This window comes from Protopterus annectens, chromosome 11.part0 (assembly GCF_019279795.1).
Source record: "Protopterus annectens isolate FY-2018-M chromosome 11.part0, PAN1.0, whole genome shotgun sequence".
Lineage (NCBI taxonomy): Eukaryota > Metazoa > Chordata > Ceratodontiformes > Protopteridae > Protopterus > Protopterus annectens.
Genome location: NC_056745.1, coordinates 1,099,032,390 through 1,099,050,054, shown reverse-complemented (window position 1 = coordinate 1,099,050,054; position 17,665 = coordinate 1,099,032,390). Strand labels below are relative to the sequence as shown.

At 38.2% G+C, this 17,665-nt stretch overlaps 1 protein-coding gene across 1 annotated transcript in view; it reads right to left on the bottom strand.

The window, feature by feature from the left end:
- EPS8 (epidermal growth factor receptor pathway substrate 8) overlaps positions 1–17,665 on the bottom strand; it is a 2,217,981-nt gene that overhangs the window by 1,885,021 nt on the left and 315,295 nt on the right. Inside the window, exon 2 of the mRNA XM_044087279.1 lies at positions 17,089–17,222. The gene's annotated coding sequence lies outside the window, so the exon portion shown is untranslated. The remainder of the gene's footprint in view (positions 1–17,088; positions 17,223–17,665) is intronic.

The following is a 17,665-nucleotide window of genomic DNA, read 5'->3' as shown; positions in this document are numbered from 1 at the left end:
TTGGGGGGCCCAGAGAACCAGGGCCCCAAGCAAATGCAGGATTTGATGACGCCTAAAGCCAGCTGTAACAATGTCAGTTTATTCACAGCAAGTTGCTCATGAAAGTTTAATCCTTGACTTATAGCTGAAATGTAAACATGTCCACGTTCATTTTCAGGAGGAAAGGGTGGCAGTATAAAACTAAACTATACAGATAAAAATTTAAACAGGAAAATGGAAAAAAAATACACATGGATGTAGTGCAGTTGATTTTAGGAGCACAGAAACACAAATAAACTCTTGAGTTAATAAAACAATTTCCCTCAGATATCAGGAAAAAGCAAGCATGCCAAAGGATTTTGCTATTTTTTATGGTAATGGAAAAGTAAGTTTCCAATGTGTCATGAAGAGAACATCCTTTACCCATTCCCCAGGAAGATAACTCTTGATAAATCTGAAAATGCAGTTTTAATGGAATATATCTTCCCAAAAATAGTCTTATAAATGGTTTGAAAAATATAGACTGAAAAACAAAAAAAAAAAACTGCCTAGAAGAAAATGTAAGAAAATGTTTATGAATAATAAATTGATGGATGCCGTTAACTGCCTGCTAAATTTATTACTGCATCAAGCAGCATTACGAATGTGTACCCAGAGTACCCCCCCAAGGGCACAGTGCTCATCAGCCTGTAAGGCACTGAATAAATGGAGAGGTCAGCAGCTGCATTTAAAACCTTCATTATGATACAGCTCTAGTTCCGTTTGCATTAATGCAATGCACTTGAATTTAACACAAAGGTAGATGGTGTCTCTCAAAAGCATTAATAAATAGGCATGAAGGTGGTATAGAAATATAATATGAAAACATCAACATTTCTGCCACAGTAGTAACAAACCTTTGTGAGAAACACACAACTCACACCGAATGAAAACCCACTGGTATTTTCAAATAAGGTGGCACTAAAGTTTAGAAGAAAATACACAGCCTTTTGTAAACAGACGCACTGAAAAGACCATAAACAATAATTAAAGCAAGAGGAGGAAGGAAAAGCATACAGGAACCAAAAGCGCAGACTGAGGAAGCAACAGCTAATTTAGTGATGACGGGAGATGGAAATTTACAAAAAACTTAAGGAAGCTAAAAAAAGACAATATATGGGATAAACAAACTCAGTAAATACAATGTATGAGGGGGAGACAGATAAGGTAGTGAAAACATGGTTGTTGAATGAATCCTGCTGCTCAGTAATCATTAACAGATAGAAGGCTGAGTTATCAAATTCAGTCAATGCAAGAGCCAAGGTAAGGGGGATGATCCCACGGTGTCTTATGTTTAGGTTATTTCTCCTGTAAACATTTAATACCCTAATGTAAATAGAAAACGCTTAATCTTTTTAGCTTTATCATTTGTCCTCGGCCTTCTCTTTTGTTTGTATATCCTGTACTGAGCTTTCAAATTGTCTACTGAAAGTGAAACTCTCTCCCAAAGATAAAGAGGGATAAAGCTCTGAGTTAAATTAGTGACTCAGGTGCATGACGGCACAGGCAGGGAGGATGGACATGCCTAAGTAAGGGGAGGATGGGGGGGTTAATGTGTGCTTAGATGTACATCTTGCATGTAGGCCCTATCTCCATGGCAGAGATAATTTCAACTGCATGCAAAAATCCTGGTAGAGGGAGAGACAGTCAAGCTAGCAGTCCAGAGTAAGGCATACATTTTGCATTCCCATCCCACAAATCGTGACAACTGCATTGGCAGACAAATATGGCTTACCATACCCAAATGGCTGTGCTGATGACAGCTCATATGATTCGTTCTCATCCATGAGTTAAGCAGGACTGGTTCATGACAAGGAACTTGATGAACAACAGATGATAGGTTTAAAAGAAGCCTAATGATCCATGGGAAAAAAGACATGGCAGATTCATCCCAAAGTTTTCTAAGGAATTACAAAAGAATTGTTGACTTCAGTAATCTTGTTAGTAAATTACGAATGAAGGTTCACAAAGAAGATAGGTGTGATTTCACATCGCAAGAGTAGATGTAGGACTGAGTCAGGACACAGCTGGCTCACCTAAGTTTTAATACAACTATGGAATTATTGCTGAAATAAGAAATTTTAACTATTTGGAACTCAGACAAGCACAGTTACTAAGTCATTAGAGCTCCAAGCCAGGCAGTGCTCTTTGAGAGTGCAACCAGAGGATAAGGTCAGAAGAAAAATCTTCCCATTTGTTGCAGGCACAAAATTAAGCATTAGCACTAATGTACAAGAAAGTATATCAGTACTTATTAATTAGAGCAAATTTGTCAAGATTGCAAGAGTGGTCAAAGGCATAACAGCTAAAATTCAATATGAAAAGATACACATGGGGAAAAAAAACAGGAAGGGAGTATATTAGTAGGTGGCAAAAAGCATAAAAAATAAATGACAAATTTAGTCATATCTAAGTGCACAGAAGTAACCAAATAATGAGATAAAAGTAAGGAATATTAGGCTAACACAGAGATGCACAGAAAAAGCCAAAAACAACATTGTATTTCTATATAAATGGATAATAAGACCCAGTCTGGAAAACTGCATGCCACTCTGGAGACCTCACAATTATAAGGGCATGCCAGGTAGCAATTTCAGGCGACAGTACCAAAAATGGTACCTGCTCTAAACCAGAAGCCACAGACAGACTAGAAGATTTTACCATGCATTACCCCAGGAAGAGGAGCTGTGGAAACATAAGGAAGACAGGTTTATAGAAATCCAGAAAGTTTAGGTTTGAGCAGGTTTCACTTTCTCAAACAAGAACTTATGATTAGATATCATATTTGTATTTAAGTTGGAGTCACATGCTGCATCATACAGGGGAGCACTCTTCCTGATGAGGTGGTAAGTATACCATATGCTAGTGCTACAGCTGAAGTATGACTGTATTTGAGGGCATGCCTTTCTGTGCAACTTGAGTACAAGTACACAGCATAAAAACGTGCTGCGGTTCAAAGGTTAAGGATTCTGCTACACTTCTAGGGGTACAGACCCTAACACTATTTTGTGCAGTTTATACATTCCCAGTATCTGTACTGGTTTCCTTCAGGTGCGCTAGTATTCTGTCAACACAAGCTGGTCGACAGGTCTCCTTATCTAGTGCATTTACTCTTAACCTTGTAGCCAAGGTAATTTCTAAAACGTGTTGAAGAATGATTAGATCACTTATCTATTTAACAAATAAATATCTGGCCTGGCTTCCTTTTGTTCAGTTGTAATACTGTATAAATCCAGTTGATGTGAAACATAACATATTAGCTATGATTATTCCCATCCAGTTATCCAGGTTGTGCTTAAAAAGGGGTAAAGAGGTACTCTGCTTGACGTGGAGAGGGAGTCTCTTCCATAGATAGGGGAGTCTCTGGGACACAAATCTGTCCTGCCAACAAGTCTTGTTGATGTCACAGACCAGGTTGAGGCAGAGCGTGCAGGTTACTCGTGTGGAGCTTGACTTGTGGATATGCAGCAGTCCTATCAAGATGAGACCCTCTTGGAGAATGTCCACATCACTAGGGGAACTGATGACAACACCCACCTTGGAGTCATCTGCAAACTTGGTCAGATATAAGCCCACTGGTTTTGGCCTGCTCCTCAGAAAAGTATATCCCAAATAACACAGGCCCCAAGACTGAACCCTGGGGTATGCCGCTTGTTACGGGTCTACTGCTTGAGGTGGCATCCCCTATTTTGACTACATGGGTTCTATCAGTGAGCCAGTTTTCTACCCATCTAGTAACATATGGATTGATGCCTAGTTGAGAGAGTTTATCTATTATGCCCGAGTGGGAAATAGTGTCAAAGGCTTTGGCCAGGTCAGTATAGGTGGTGTGGACCATCTTCCGCTCGTCCATGACTTTGGTGACTGTCTCAAAGAAGTTGACCAAATTTAGCAGACATGACCTCCCCTTCTTTTTTTCTTCTTCTTTCAGTTGCTCCCATCAGGGGTCACCACAGCAAATCAACTGTTTCCATTTCTTCCTGTCCTCTGCATCTTGCTCTGTCACACCAACCACCTGCATGTCCTCTCTCACCACATCCATAAACCTTATCTTAGGCCTTCCTCTTTTCCTGTTACCTGGCAGCTTCATCCTTAGCATCTTTTTCCCAATATACTCTGCATCCCTGCATCAGCACATGTCCAAACCAACGTAATCTTGCCTCTCTGGCTTTGTCTCCAAACCTTTAAACCTGGGCTGACCCTCTAATATACTTATTCCTAATCCTGTCCATCCTTGTCACACCAAGTGCAAATCTTAACATCTTCAACTCTGTCACGTCAAGCTCTTTATTCTGCCTTTTTGTCAATGCCACTGTCTCCAACCCATATAACATAGCTGGTCTAACTACCCTCTTGTAGACCTTCCCTTTTACTCTTTCTGGTATTAGTCTGTCACAAATCACTCCTGACACTCTTCTCCACCCACTCTATCCTGCCTGTACTCTCTTCTTCACCTCTCTTCCACACTCAACATTACTCTGAACTGTTGATCCCAAGTACTTAAACTCATCCACCTTTACCAACTCTACTCCCTGAATCCTCACCATTCCTCTACCCTCCCTCTCATTTACACACATATATTCTGTTTTAGCCCTGCTGACCTTCATTCCTCTCCTCTTTAAAGCATATCTCCACCTCTCCAGGGTCTCCTCAACCTGGTCCCTACTCTCACGACATATCACAATGTCATCTCCTTATAAATCAAATAACACAGGTAAAAACTTATCTGTTATACCCAACATCTGGAGCCCCCTTTATTAGGTCATACAATTAGGATGACTTCCAAGCAGTAAATCCAACATGGCAGAAAGAAACAGAACAGCTAAAAGGGAAACAATCAGATGCTTGGTTCCTGAAGTATCAATGTACCAAAGGAAGACAGACTCAGAGTTGTGGTCAAAAATAATGCTTTGTGAAATTGTGAGCCAAGCATCGGGGTAGACACATCACAAATTGTATGAAACAGGGCACTGTTGAAGCAAGCAATGCAGTCAGTCACACCTATAGTGAAGGAGCTTTCGGCCACTTTTCTGATGAAGAGTGAGATACCTCATAGCAAAAGATAATGCATTTGGCAAGCTATTTGGGAAGAATTACCAAAGCAAAAGGGATAAACAACAAATTATCTCACTAAACTAATTTCAGATGGAATCAGATTAGATGCTCTAAATCCAGAGTATAAATCCATTTTAGTCTCTTGGTTTCTGCCCCTATGAAGAAAACAGGGAGCTAAATACACAGGTGAAGGAACAATTTAGAAACCATTTTTGTGGAGGAAATTAAGGTTAAATCTGAAGGGATACCAGTTCCTTTTGAAGAGCCAGATACAGGCATCTGTAGATAAGGTCTTACAGGTCTGAGATCTATAAGCACAGGTAATGGCCAAAAGAAAAAAGTTATCAAACTTAACAGTTCAGTATTATTAAACAAGCAGGTTTCAACAAACATGAGACAGACAAGATCATCAATCATGAGTTTGTATCATGTGGGTGGTTCATAAGAAGGTGTAAAACTGTTTAAAAAAATATATATGCTATCAATGACTTTCCTATAGCTTGAAAGAGGCTCACTATTAGAATCTGAGAACCAATGACCAAAACCAAGAGCATCAGTGTGATATGAACCATGTGCCAACATCCATGCTTGTTGTTCCCAAGGAAGGATGGTTAGAAATTTCTGATTTTTGCACTAAACACTTTGCTTCTATTTCACACAACTTCTCTTTTGCAATGGTTTAAACCCTAAATGAAGTTATATACAGAACTCATACTTAACCCTTCCCCTGGTAGCCTCATGTATGGGTATAAAATTACAAATCTATGTCTAGAATACAAATACATAGCTGGCCTTAGTCACAAGCCAACTAGGCATCCGTCTAGGGTGCCGCTCTAGTAGGGTCACTTTTCCAGTATTTATTTTGTGTAGGTAGACCAGGATGGGGGGCACCAGATGGTGTGGTAGTGCGGCGTTGTGGAGCCCTTTTGCCTAGGGAACCACTTGACCTAAGGCCTCTCATGATACAATACATATCATATCTAGTAATGTTTACGTGGTTTTTCATTGTTGGGTCAGCTTTTTGTGGTCTCCAAGAGCACAAGTGTACATTTGTCTCCAATCTTCTTCAGAATTCCCAGGTTGCCTCACCCTTACTGGTGAACAGTGCTGCAGTTTCTAATTATACAACTGCTGAGACACAGATTTTGTACCTTCCTGATTTCTCTCAAGCTTTGCTTTAGTTTTGGTTATTTTCTAAGTAACATAACAATCTGGAATGAAACATGTAATCTTGTCACTACCTGAATAACTCAATGTGATTATCTACACCCCTTTGTTCTGTCTCATACACTATCACAAAATATTTTGCCCTCCATAGCTTAATTTTTTATGTTTTTGGCAGAATAATGATTAACAATGCACTAAGTGCTTCTGCTTTATTTTAGTGTTTAAAAGATCTATGTGTAATACAATTAAAACATATATATATATATATATATATATATATATATATATATATATATATATATATATATATATATACACACACACACACACACAAACACACACATATATATAAATATATATACACACACACACAAACATATATATATATATATATATATATATATATATATATATATACACACATACATATACATACATACACACACAATCACACCATACTTTGGACAACACACCATACTTTGGACAACAAAATAAAGACTTCTTTTATAGAATGTGATACTAGCATAATGATCTGCATATATTTTTAATTAATGCCAGTGATAACTATGGATTATTTATTATTCATCAGTTGCCTACTATGAAACAGGTAGTAAGTCAATTAATCATGAATCACTCAGGAATGTAAAGCAGGCAGGCATGTTCCCATATTTAAATATATATAATTTACCAAGGTACCTAGTGATATGCTCAGAGCTGCACTGAGCTTGTTCCTTAATTACATGCTACATATGTAACATTAACCTCAAACGACAGTATTGTAGAGCAGCAGAAATCCACAAAACACAGAGTTCTATAGCAAGCCCTTTTCATTCTTGCATAGTGTATGCATTATTGCTCTATGACAGGACTAAATCTGATTGCTGTCTAGTTAGCTGTACTTAGGAAACCACGCTGTACAGAGCCACGATTAACAGGTGAAACTATATCTGCTTATGTTTAGTAAGTTTTCTCCTTTGCCATTCTTATATATATATATATATATATATATATATATATATATATATATAAACATTCAAAGATAAAATTTATTTAGAATTAAAAGAATTTGCTGCCATTTTTATCATCACCACTCATGTTTACACACAGGACTCACTAATTTACCATGAGCTAATGTTGCTATAAACCTGTAGCTAAGTCAGCATTTTAGAAACATTCATTCATATGCAAGTCTGTAGATAACATAGTGTACTCATGCTGACATTGTTCAGGAAAGGCCTAAAATAAAGGGTTGAGAGCATACCTTTCAACTGTCTCTGATTTTGACTAAAATTTTAGCTCTGACCCTCTTAATCCCTTCCAGAACTGACATTTGGAGAAAATCTGGTGAATGGCAAGCATTTAATAAGTAGTGAGAATAATTAATAGTTAAAGACTTCTTTTACATCAATATATTCACATTCTGTTATTTTGTCAAGGTCTTACGTTAATAGTGCTAATATTTTAAAAGTGCTAATATTTTAAAATGTCCTGTTTGTCACCGATTTTTTTTTGTGAATCTGTTCTTGATTCTGGTGAGATTTGCCCCTGCCCTGACTAGTTACGAGGCATGATGTACAGTCAAGTCCAATAACTTTACTGAAAGTCTTGGACCACTAGCAGTCATGTGACATGCATCCACTTATGGTAACATCCAGTCTTAAAACTATATGACAAAGTATCCTACAGAATTTTAGTTGGTACATTTAACTGGGCAAGTGAACTGTTTGAAGGAAACTTTTCAGCCACAACTCATGACATTTAGACAAAGACATTGTTACAAGAGTAAAAAAAAAACATTCAGGGATACACAATCAGGTGTTAATAATGTTTCATAATACAAGTACATTTCTACAGGAAATTTCTCATTCAAAGTCACAATCATAATACTACAGTTGCTGAAAGCTTTAGCATCAATTCAGGAATAGAGAACAGCAGCATTTTGTAACATAGCTGTGGAACTTGTGCAAGATTAACATGTCAAGCAAATACTGAGTTTGCAACTTGGGTAAGTGAGAGGATATTTTGCCAGTAGGTGTTCTAGTTGAAAAAGCTGGTACTGAAAAAATGAAATGCAAGTTAATAGTCCGTGAAACATTCCTGAAGGGTGATACTGTACAGTATGTAACATTAACCACTTTAGTAATAGATGTCCATCTGGCATGATGACAACTTAGTACTGGAAAACCAACACACAGTTTAGCACTTTTTTAAAGGTAAGTGATCTAGCTGGCATATTTGATGCAGCAGCAACATTTATTCCTTTTAGTTAGATGTGATTTAAGTTGTTTTTGAATAGTCTCCTGTCCTTTTTCTTTTCTAATATCCAGTGGGATATCACTCCAGTAGGTAGGGGCAAGTTTTGAGAATCCCCTTTCAATAGCATTGAGTTTCAATAGTCTTGCCAGCTATGTTTAGTTATTGTTCCTTTATGAATATGATTGTCCTTTCAAATAGTCAGGTTATTAGAGGTGGAAAATATATTTCATTGTGCAATTTGTAGGTTAAAGTGTTTAGTAGTGATGACATTATAACTTGGAAAGGGAACTGGTTACATTTAGATATGCTTACACAGTTATGTTCTCTCTGGCTGGCCAAGTTAATAGATGCATGCATGCTATTTTCTGTGTTTTTATTTAATGTTGAGTTATGTCTGGAGAGTAATGAAATTATTGGAAGCCCATATTCTAACCTGGGTAACAGCACACACATGGTCACTCACCAGCTACAGTAGCAGTATATGGACTAGAACACAGGAGTAAAGGTATGACAATGGCAGAAATTAAGTGATTCATAATGTATCATTTGTCTTTAGATTTGAGTCAGAAGAAAAAAATATTCATAAAGTTGCATTTTTGCAATCTGACTATCCCCTTACTAGTACTAATAATTTCAGATTTCTGTCAGGATGTGATGGAATGTTTTAAAGCTAATCAGCATGACATTCAGTCCTGTGAGTTACTCCCAGCAAGTTCTGTAAAAATACCCTTGTGTAATATTCACCTGCATGGGGGATGGGGCTATGCTTTATATGCCATGTACTGTACTGTACACATAAACTTGCATTGACTCACATTTAGAATAGTTCTCATTGGGTTGCTCAACACTTTGCTGAAATGCATATTCAGATGTATCACATTATAAATCTAACCCTGTGCCTTGCAAGCCACCATAACACAAAGCAACAGTTACATGGTTTAGTTACATTTTGCTGCCTCCTGATAAATTGCACTATATGACATCCATCAGCCTCCACTGCTATTCCTGCAATATTTCTTAGCATAAATAACACAGGTCAGAATATCTAATGTGTATTCCAGGCTCCTCTAAAGGTTAGCATGTCAGTACATACTTTGATAAGATGCTCACTTTTCAAAAGAAAAGCATTTCATATACTGAGGGATGACGTGCACAATCCTGGAAATATTCCATAAATGAAAACAATGATTTCACTAAAGCTGATACTTGGTCCTTAAATGTGAGCCATGTGTCCAGGATCACCTGGAATCACACAACTTATTCACAAACTTAAGCCTGCTGTTACCATAGAAAATACTCAGATGACGTGACATCGCTGAAGAATCCTTCAAGGTAGCAAGAACTGCCAAGTGCCATGGCCTTGGTTTTAGAAAAAGTTTGTGTAAACTGATTATACATAAACCACTGAAGTATGCCCTCCATATCTTCAAAAAGAGAACACGCATTTCTCTATCTTGACCCGAGGAAGGAGAGAGGTAGAGATTGGTACTACCATCACAGTAATGGTATGGTGGGGTCACTTTTGCAAATGAGATTCCCCTGTGAAAGGATGAACACAAACAATCAAAAGTAGAGAACCCATGATGAGGTCCTGCAGTATTTCACAATTCAGATGAAATGGGTTAGATGTGTTCAGTCTTAAAGTCACCACCTAAGTATGGCTAGCGAAGTAAATCACAAGCCACTCCGGGACAATACAAGAGAGATGATAGTAGTATCACAGATGCATGGCTGGTGCAGAGACACCAAGGAAGACAAGAGCAGAGAACTAAGACCAATAACTACACCAAGGAGGACAAGAGCAGAGAACTAAGACCAATAACTACACCAAGGAGGACAAGAGCAGAGAACTAAGACCAATAACTACACCAAGGAGGACAAGAGCAGAGAACTAAGACCAATAACTACACCAAGAAGGACAAGAGCAGAGAACTAAGATCAATAATTACACCAAGGAGGACAAGAGCAGAGAACTAAGATCAATAATTACACCAAGGAGGACAAGAGCAGAGAACCAAGACCAATAACTACACCAAGGAGGACAACAGCAGAGAACTAAGACCAATAATTACACCAAGGAGGACAAGAGCAGAGAACTAAGACCAATAACTACACCAAGGAGGACAAGAGCAGAGAACTAAGACGAATAACTACACCAAGGAGGACAAGAGCAGAGAACTAAGACCAATAACTACACCAAGGAGGACAAGAGCAGAGAACTAAGACCAATAACTACACCAAGGAGGACAAGAGCAGAGAACTAAGGCCAATAACTACACCAAGGAGGACAACAGCAGAGAACGAAGACCAATAACTACACCAAGGAGGACAACAGCAGAGAACGAAGACCAATAACTACACCAAGGAGGACAAGAGCAGAGAACCAAGACCAATAACTACACCAAGGAGGACAAGAGCAGAGAACCACGACCAATAACTACACCAAGGAGGACAAGAGCAGAGAACCAAGACCAATAACTACACCAAGGAGGACAAGAGCAGAGAACCAAGACCGATAACTACACCAAGGAGGACAAGAGCAGAGAACCAAGACCGATAACTACACCAAGGAGGACAAGAGCAGAGAACTAAGACCAATAACTACACCAAGGAGGACAAGAGCAGAGAACCAAGACCGATAACTACACCAAGGAGGACAAGAGCAGAGAACCACGACCGATAACTACACCAAGGAGGACAAGAGCAGAGAACTAAGACCGATAACTACACCAAGGAGGACAACAGCAGAGAACTAAGACCGATAACTACACCAAGGAGGACAACAGCAGAGAACTAAGACCGATAACTACAAAGTAGAATCCACACTGTTCATAAACAATTTTATTCAATAACCTTGCTTAAAAAATGAAGGTTCGAGATTGGGTGGAAATTATCAGAAACACCATGATCAACAAATGTTTCCTCAGAGCAGTATGTGGGCCCAAGATGTCCACATTAGCTTTAATCAGCCAGGAGTGACAAGAGTTCAACCTGCAAGTTGTAAAATATATACCTAAATTCACACTTAAGAGCAAATTGCAATTAGGAAAAGCAAACCATGCCCACAGAGGGACAATCCTTAACAATTACTTGAAAACTGCCCACTATACCTGAAGGAGGACAAGCAGATCTGAAAATGATAGTCTTATCAGTGACGAAATTAAGAAGCTGGCTCACAATGGTATAATGATAAAACCATCAGGCTGTGTTGTCAGCAAGAGCTGTACAGCCTGTCCTTCACCCAGAAAAGTGTTTTTAAGTTAACTCTGCAGACAGCGCTCAACAGGTAAATTGCCTTGTTAAGAAATATATCAATCGGGTGTATCACATAGTCCTTATCCATATTAAGTATGTCACTCCTCAAACCAGTATCTCCAGTGACACTCCAATTTTCACCCTTCTCATCTCAGAGAAGGGCTCTCTGCCAAACAAAGCCTTCCACTCCTTTAGTTAGACAGAGCATACATGACTTAGGGTTGGCATATCAATAGCCAGTATCATGGATTTAATGCAGCCACCTACCAGGCAATAGGAAAGGAAATGAAACTTTAATAGAGAGTTTATAGTAGTATGGTTAGTAGAGCTGCACTCCCTCGGTTCAAAGCTTGAGGAAGTTAGCATGCCGAAAGAAACTAGGAAGCAGCTTGGTCAAGAGTCCAGCTCTACTACCAAGTCCAGACTGTGTCCAAATATATATACTGCAGAGGTAATATGAGCAAATCTAAAACCTTTTATGACACAACCAGTCTCGTTAGTGAGCATCATCAATTCACCACTGGCTGAGCTACTAAAGTCACCAAGAACAATATTTTGTGTAAAAAAACAAAAAGCAAAAAACAAAACAGTAACTTTTTGTATAACTACCTTCACATAACAAGGTACATCATAGATAAGAAGAAACCCAAGTCTACTCCTGCAGTAAAGGACATGTTCAAAAGAGATGGTCATTCTAATGACAACTTGAGTTAGCTAGAGCCTGGATATTAATAAGGCAAACAGTGACCATACCCCAAGTACTACCTTGTCTAAGACAATGAATAAAGAGACTCCAAGTGGAATGGAGGGTGCCAGATGTGGACCAAAGTCATCACCCAGGTCTCCAGAAAAACACAATGCTTGTTTCCAGCAGCTTGCATTAATGCCTAGTGCCCTAAAGGGGCCACAGAATAGATCCGATGTACTTGCCACTCCAGAGGAGTCAGAACCTTAGGGTAGTACTCAAAGGCATAAGGGTTGGGGAATACTTATGATATTTCATCCTGGGATGGGAGCTATACGGATGAAAGCCCACCACAGATATTTGGTCAGGTGTACCCACAGTGGCCTGTTGCTGATGACCACACCTATGTCTGCATAATATACCTCAATGCCAACAAAGGTGGAAGATGGGAACTGGCAGAGTAAAAGAAGAATGACAATAGCAACAAAAGGAATACAACACAAAACCATATTGTTGTTTGCCATTTCCTGCCACTAAACAGTACACCAGATGGCAGTGCACTGAAGTGCAATAGTTCTCTTGCTTTTATTTTGGCATTTTGCATCAAGTTATCAGGAATTACAGCACACTGCTTGTCAGATGATTGATTACTGCACTACTATGCATGTCATTCTCATTGCACAGTTCTTGAAATCGTATCTGCAAACATGTACACTAAAGTGAAATTATATCTGACTATAGCTTTACATTACCATGCTTTACAGAATACTACTAGTCAGTGAGGACTGTCACTGTTTGCTAATTCTACTTTACATAGTGAAACACCATTTGAAGTAAAATAAAGTATTTTTCGTGTCTATATTTTGAAGTTCACTTCTCAGTACATGTTATCACAGAATAGTTTTTAGAAAATTAGCAAAATCGTGTTAATTCACTTTTAAAGAGAACAAATACTTGTACGCATCTAAATCGTGAAATACTTCTCATTCTTATTTTTGAAAGTGTCCCAAGGGATGGCTAAAGACTCTTAGATAAATTCAACCAACCTTAGTTAACTCCTTAATAGTGAATCCTCGCCACTTCACCAAAGCACTTGTAAATATCTTTAATATTTATTAAAACTTTTTAATGTTTGAAGAGCTGTATAAGCACTACCCCTTTGGGGCATTTTCAGTTAGTCCTAAACCATCACTATCCAGGCAGGCAAACTAGATGGTCCTTCAAGACTCATTCAAAGGTTCATTATTGGATAGCTCAGAAGAGCATTTATTCAACTCAGCAGAATTAATACAGACTACAGTTTCGAAGCAAATCTTTACATGGTTGAATTAATACAGCTTCCACTGGCTAAACTATTGTACACATGGGATTTTGCAGCACCGATTAGCATCTGAGTAGTTTATGAACATAGCAACTTGTCCAAGCACTACCATTCTATCACTCCACTGTACACTAATGGAACACCACCAGTACTTTGAAATCAAATATTTGATACTGAGAAATGCTTGTTTTGAACTGATTGTCATGCATACACAATAGACAGATACAAAATGTACATTTCTCTAAGCCAATGATCAGCCTTTGTGACCATCTTCTTATACAAAAGATTTCAGTCCTGAATAACAACATTCTGCTTTTTTTGTGCATCATTTTTTTTAACCCACTGGTAAACTGTACAGTTTAAATATACCTACTACAAGCAGTAATTTTAGCAGAATTACAAGAAAATATAGTGACACTTATTAGCCTCCCCACATAGAAACATCATATTACTAATGGTAAAACAATAAACAGAGCTAGCAAACAGGTAACATAATAACATAGAGGCAGAAACGAGAACAATATGGAATACTGACCACCAGAGATTTGAAGATGACTTTTCAAACTCTAGAAATGTACTGTGATCCTTATTATACCAGGATCCCCCCAAAACGTGCACGCTGATTGGCCAGCGTGCCCGTTGTAAATCGAGTTATACTAATGGAAAAAGGTCCGGTCGCCCAGACTTTTTTCCATTAGTATAACTCGGTTTTTTAAAACACTGTCTCGCTATGTTAAATGGGTTTAACATAGCGAGACAGCTGTAAAATAAGCAACGGAGATCTCTATTGCTTATTTTAAAGCTGTCTCGCTATGTTAAACCCATTTAACATAGCGAGACAGTGTTTTAAAAAAAAGCAATGGAGAAAGCAAGATCTCCGTTGCTTTTTTATAGCTATGTTAAATGAGTTTAACATAGCGAGACAGTTTAAAATAAGCAACGGAGATGTCCGTTGCTTATTTTAAACTGTCTCGCCATGTTAAACTCATTTAACATAGCAAAATACTAAAAAGCAACGGAGATCTTGCTTTCTCCGTTTTTGCCCACAGCTCTGATGTACTGCGCAGGCGCGCAGTATATCAGAACTGCCGCGGATGCCAGACATCTGCGGAAGGGCAGTAAACAGGCATTATACTATGCCATTATTTAAGAAAAGTAATAGTTTCTTTTCTTAAATAATGTCATGGTATAATAGCAATAACCCACTTCTGGGTGTGGGTAATGCTAAATTTACCCACGGTTGGCTTTGTTTGGTCCCTTGGGCTTCGCCCTCGGGACCAAACCACACCAACCGTGGGTAAATTTAGCATTACCCACACCTAGGCGTGGGTTATTGCTATAATATTCCACTACCTTGACTACTGCGCAAAAACAGTTTGCAGGTGAGAAAGTGACTTCAGATGTCACAAAGCAGAACATTTAGACAACATAAACACACCATTTATTTTACAGTCCCTGTAGCTTTGCGCATCTTCAGTTTGCTGTGAGACTGTATAATATTATCCTATAAACTACTGGACTACTCACAGTTAGAGAAACACGATAACAGGAAAGATCTGCCTTCTTTCCCAGCTGACTTTTCATTTTTCAGACTATCAGACACATTCTTGACTTGCAATGAAGTTGTCTCTTCTTAAAAACACCTGATGTCTATCTCATGTTCTTAGTGATAACTGGACATACTATTCTGCTATTCCACTTATGTAATCTGCTCTGGAGGTACAGTTCTTAGCACCATAGAGAGCATCTGTTCACAACATGCACAGCAGCTGGTCCAATAAAGAGAAAATATCAGAGCAGAAGTACGAGTGGAAGAAATGCAGAGGAATATATCAGAATTTTATTTTATTTTACATTTGTTTACCAGGAAAGTCGAACTGGACTAGGTCCATTTACAGCGGAGGCCACAATTAACACAATAATACGCGTTTTATACAGAATTATAACAATAATACATGTTTTAAACAGAATTATAAGAACAAGCTAGCAGTGAAGAACACCAATAGAAGGTATTAGAGGAAAACAGTGGAGGACCATAAATAATAATGTTCAGTATGCATAATAATTCCACATAGCAATATGTGACGGTGACAAAGGACTAGTAATCCAAAACACTATTATTTGCCAGACATAAAAAATGCAAATTAATTTCAGCATCATTATATGATAATACATCACTTTTCCTCTTTCTTCTACATAGTGCAAACATAAGACAATGGTGAAATGTGAGACAGAGGACCAAAGGCTGAATATTCACATTACTAAACTCTCTACATTATAGTACCACGTAATGAGGAAAAGATGGCGTACGAATGTTTTAATTTGCCCAGTCACTGGACAGCATCAAGATATTCTGATTTGTGGCCCAGTTTCACAAAGCCTGCCTGGTCCTTCTCAAACAAATGTAGAAGTATCCTTTAGGATTAATGTGCCTTAAAGTCCCTATGGGGAAGGTCACTGAAATGTCATCATTTGTGATCTGAAACAAATGACTACAATTAACTAGGAGGTGAATGAAATATCTAAACAAGTAATTTCTACATATAATTTACTATTAATGTTGATCCAGTAAACTACAAACAGACTTTATACTTGCTGGAAAAAGGGCATTATCATAACCTTTCCTACCAAGTCATGAAACCCATGGCTGTGAACTGAAATGCACATAAATACGCAGTTAACTGACATGTCTAACACTGCAATACATATCACCACCAAAATAATATCAATACAGGAAAACATTGATTTTTACAGCTACATACATGCAAGCACCCATCTCCATTTACAAAGTAATACCAGGACTACTGAAACCTAAGGGTGAAGAAAAAACTTCATAACAACCAAATTTCTATGACTTTGAAACTCTAAGGCCACGGTATCTGGGTAACATGTATATGAACCAAGTCTCAGACACTGCGGATTCGATGGAAGCCATGTATCCCATGTACATTATCAGTTCAGGATATCACCTCCTATCTGCATGCTCTTGGTTAATAAGAAGTATTCAATGAAAAGGAAAAACATACACTTTAAGTGCAAGTTAAACACAACACTGTATGATATGTTGCAGTTATTTAGCAAACAGAATAATGGCATGTCATGTAGCACATGATATAAACCACTCTAGACAACTACTTCCACTATTGGTTTGTGGAAACAAGTTAGCTGCTCCTGGGGATTACCCACATGCAGTAAATAGGGCAACTGTTAGTCTAATTAAATGATGGCAGTCTACTAAATTAGGCTTTCCTAATAATAATATTAATTCATAATAATAATAATAATAATTAATAATATTAAGCATGTTAATTTTAAAATAAATTATACATACCACCAAGAAGTGAAGATGGGAAGTCAGTTTAATAATCCAGTCAAGAATATTCAGTGTTGGGTTTATATACATCCAAGGCCAGCCAGGCACGCCAGGGGATATCAACACTTCTGCCCTTACATCACTGTGCTCACCTGTCAAAAAAGCAGTTAGATATTAACAGCAACTCAGAGCTAGTGCTGTCAAATGACTGAGCAGTATTTTAGGCCTGATTAAAATGACTGCTGTACAATGAGACTGCTGCCTCACACTTGGAATGGGTTAGCAATCATGTTGCCCTAAACATTTCCATCCAGCCATCCTTCACCCCTTTTTCCCATTTTGCACAAGAGCACTTCAGCAATGACAATCATCTTGAGCCAAGATGTTTACACTATGGGGTGGCTAGCCCTAAACATTTATCTTGCAAAAAATAAAGACATCTCTGGACACTTTACCTAAAACTATCTGGCATTCAGCAGTGCATTGCTAGGATTACTTCATCATGTTTACAGCTAAGAAATGTAACACTTAAGTTAGTAACAAGAATATTTATTTAAGGTTAAAATGCAACACTGTTAACACTCCTCCATCATTG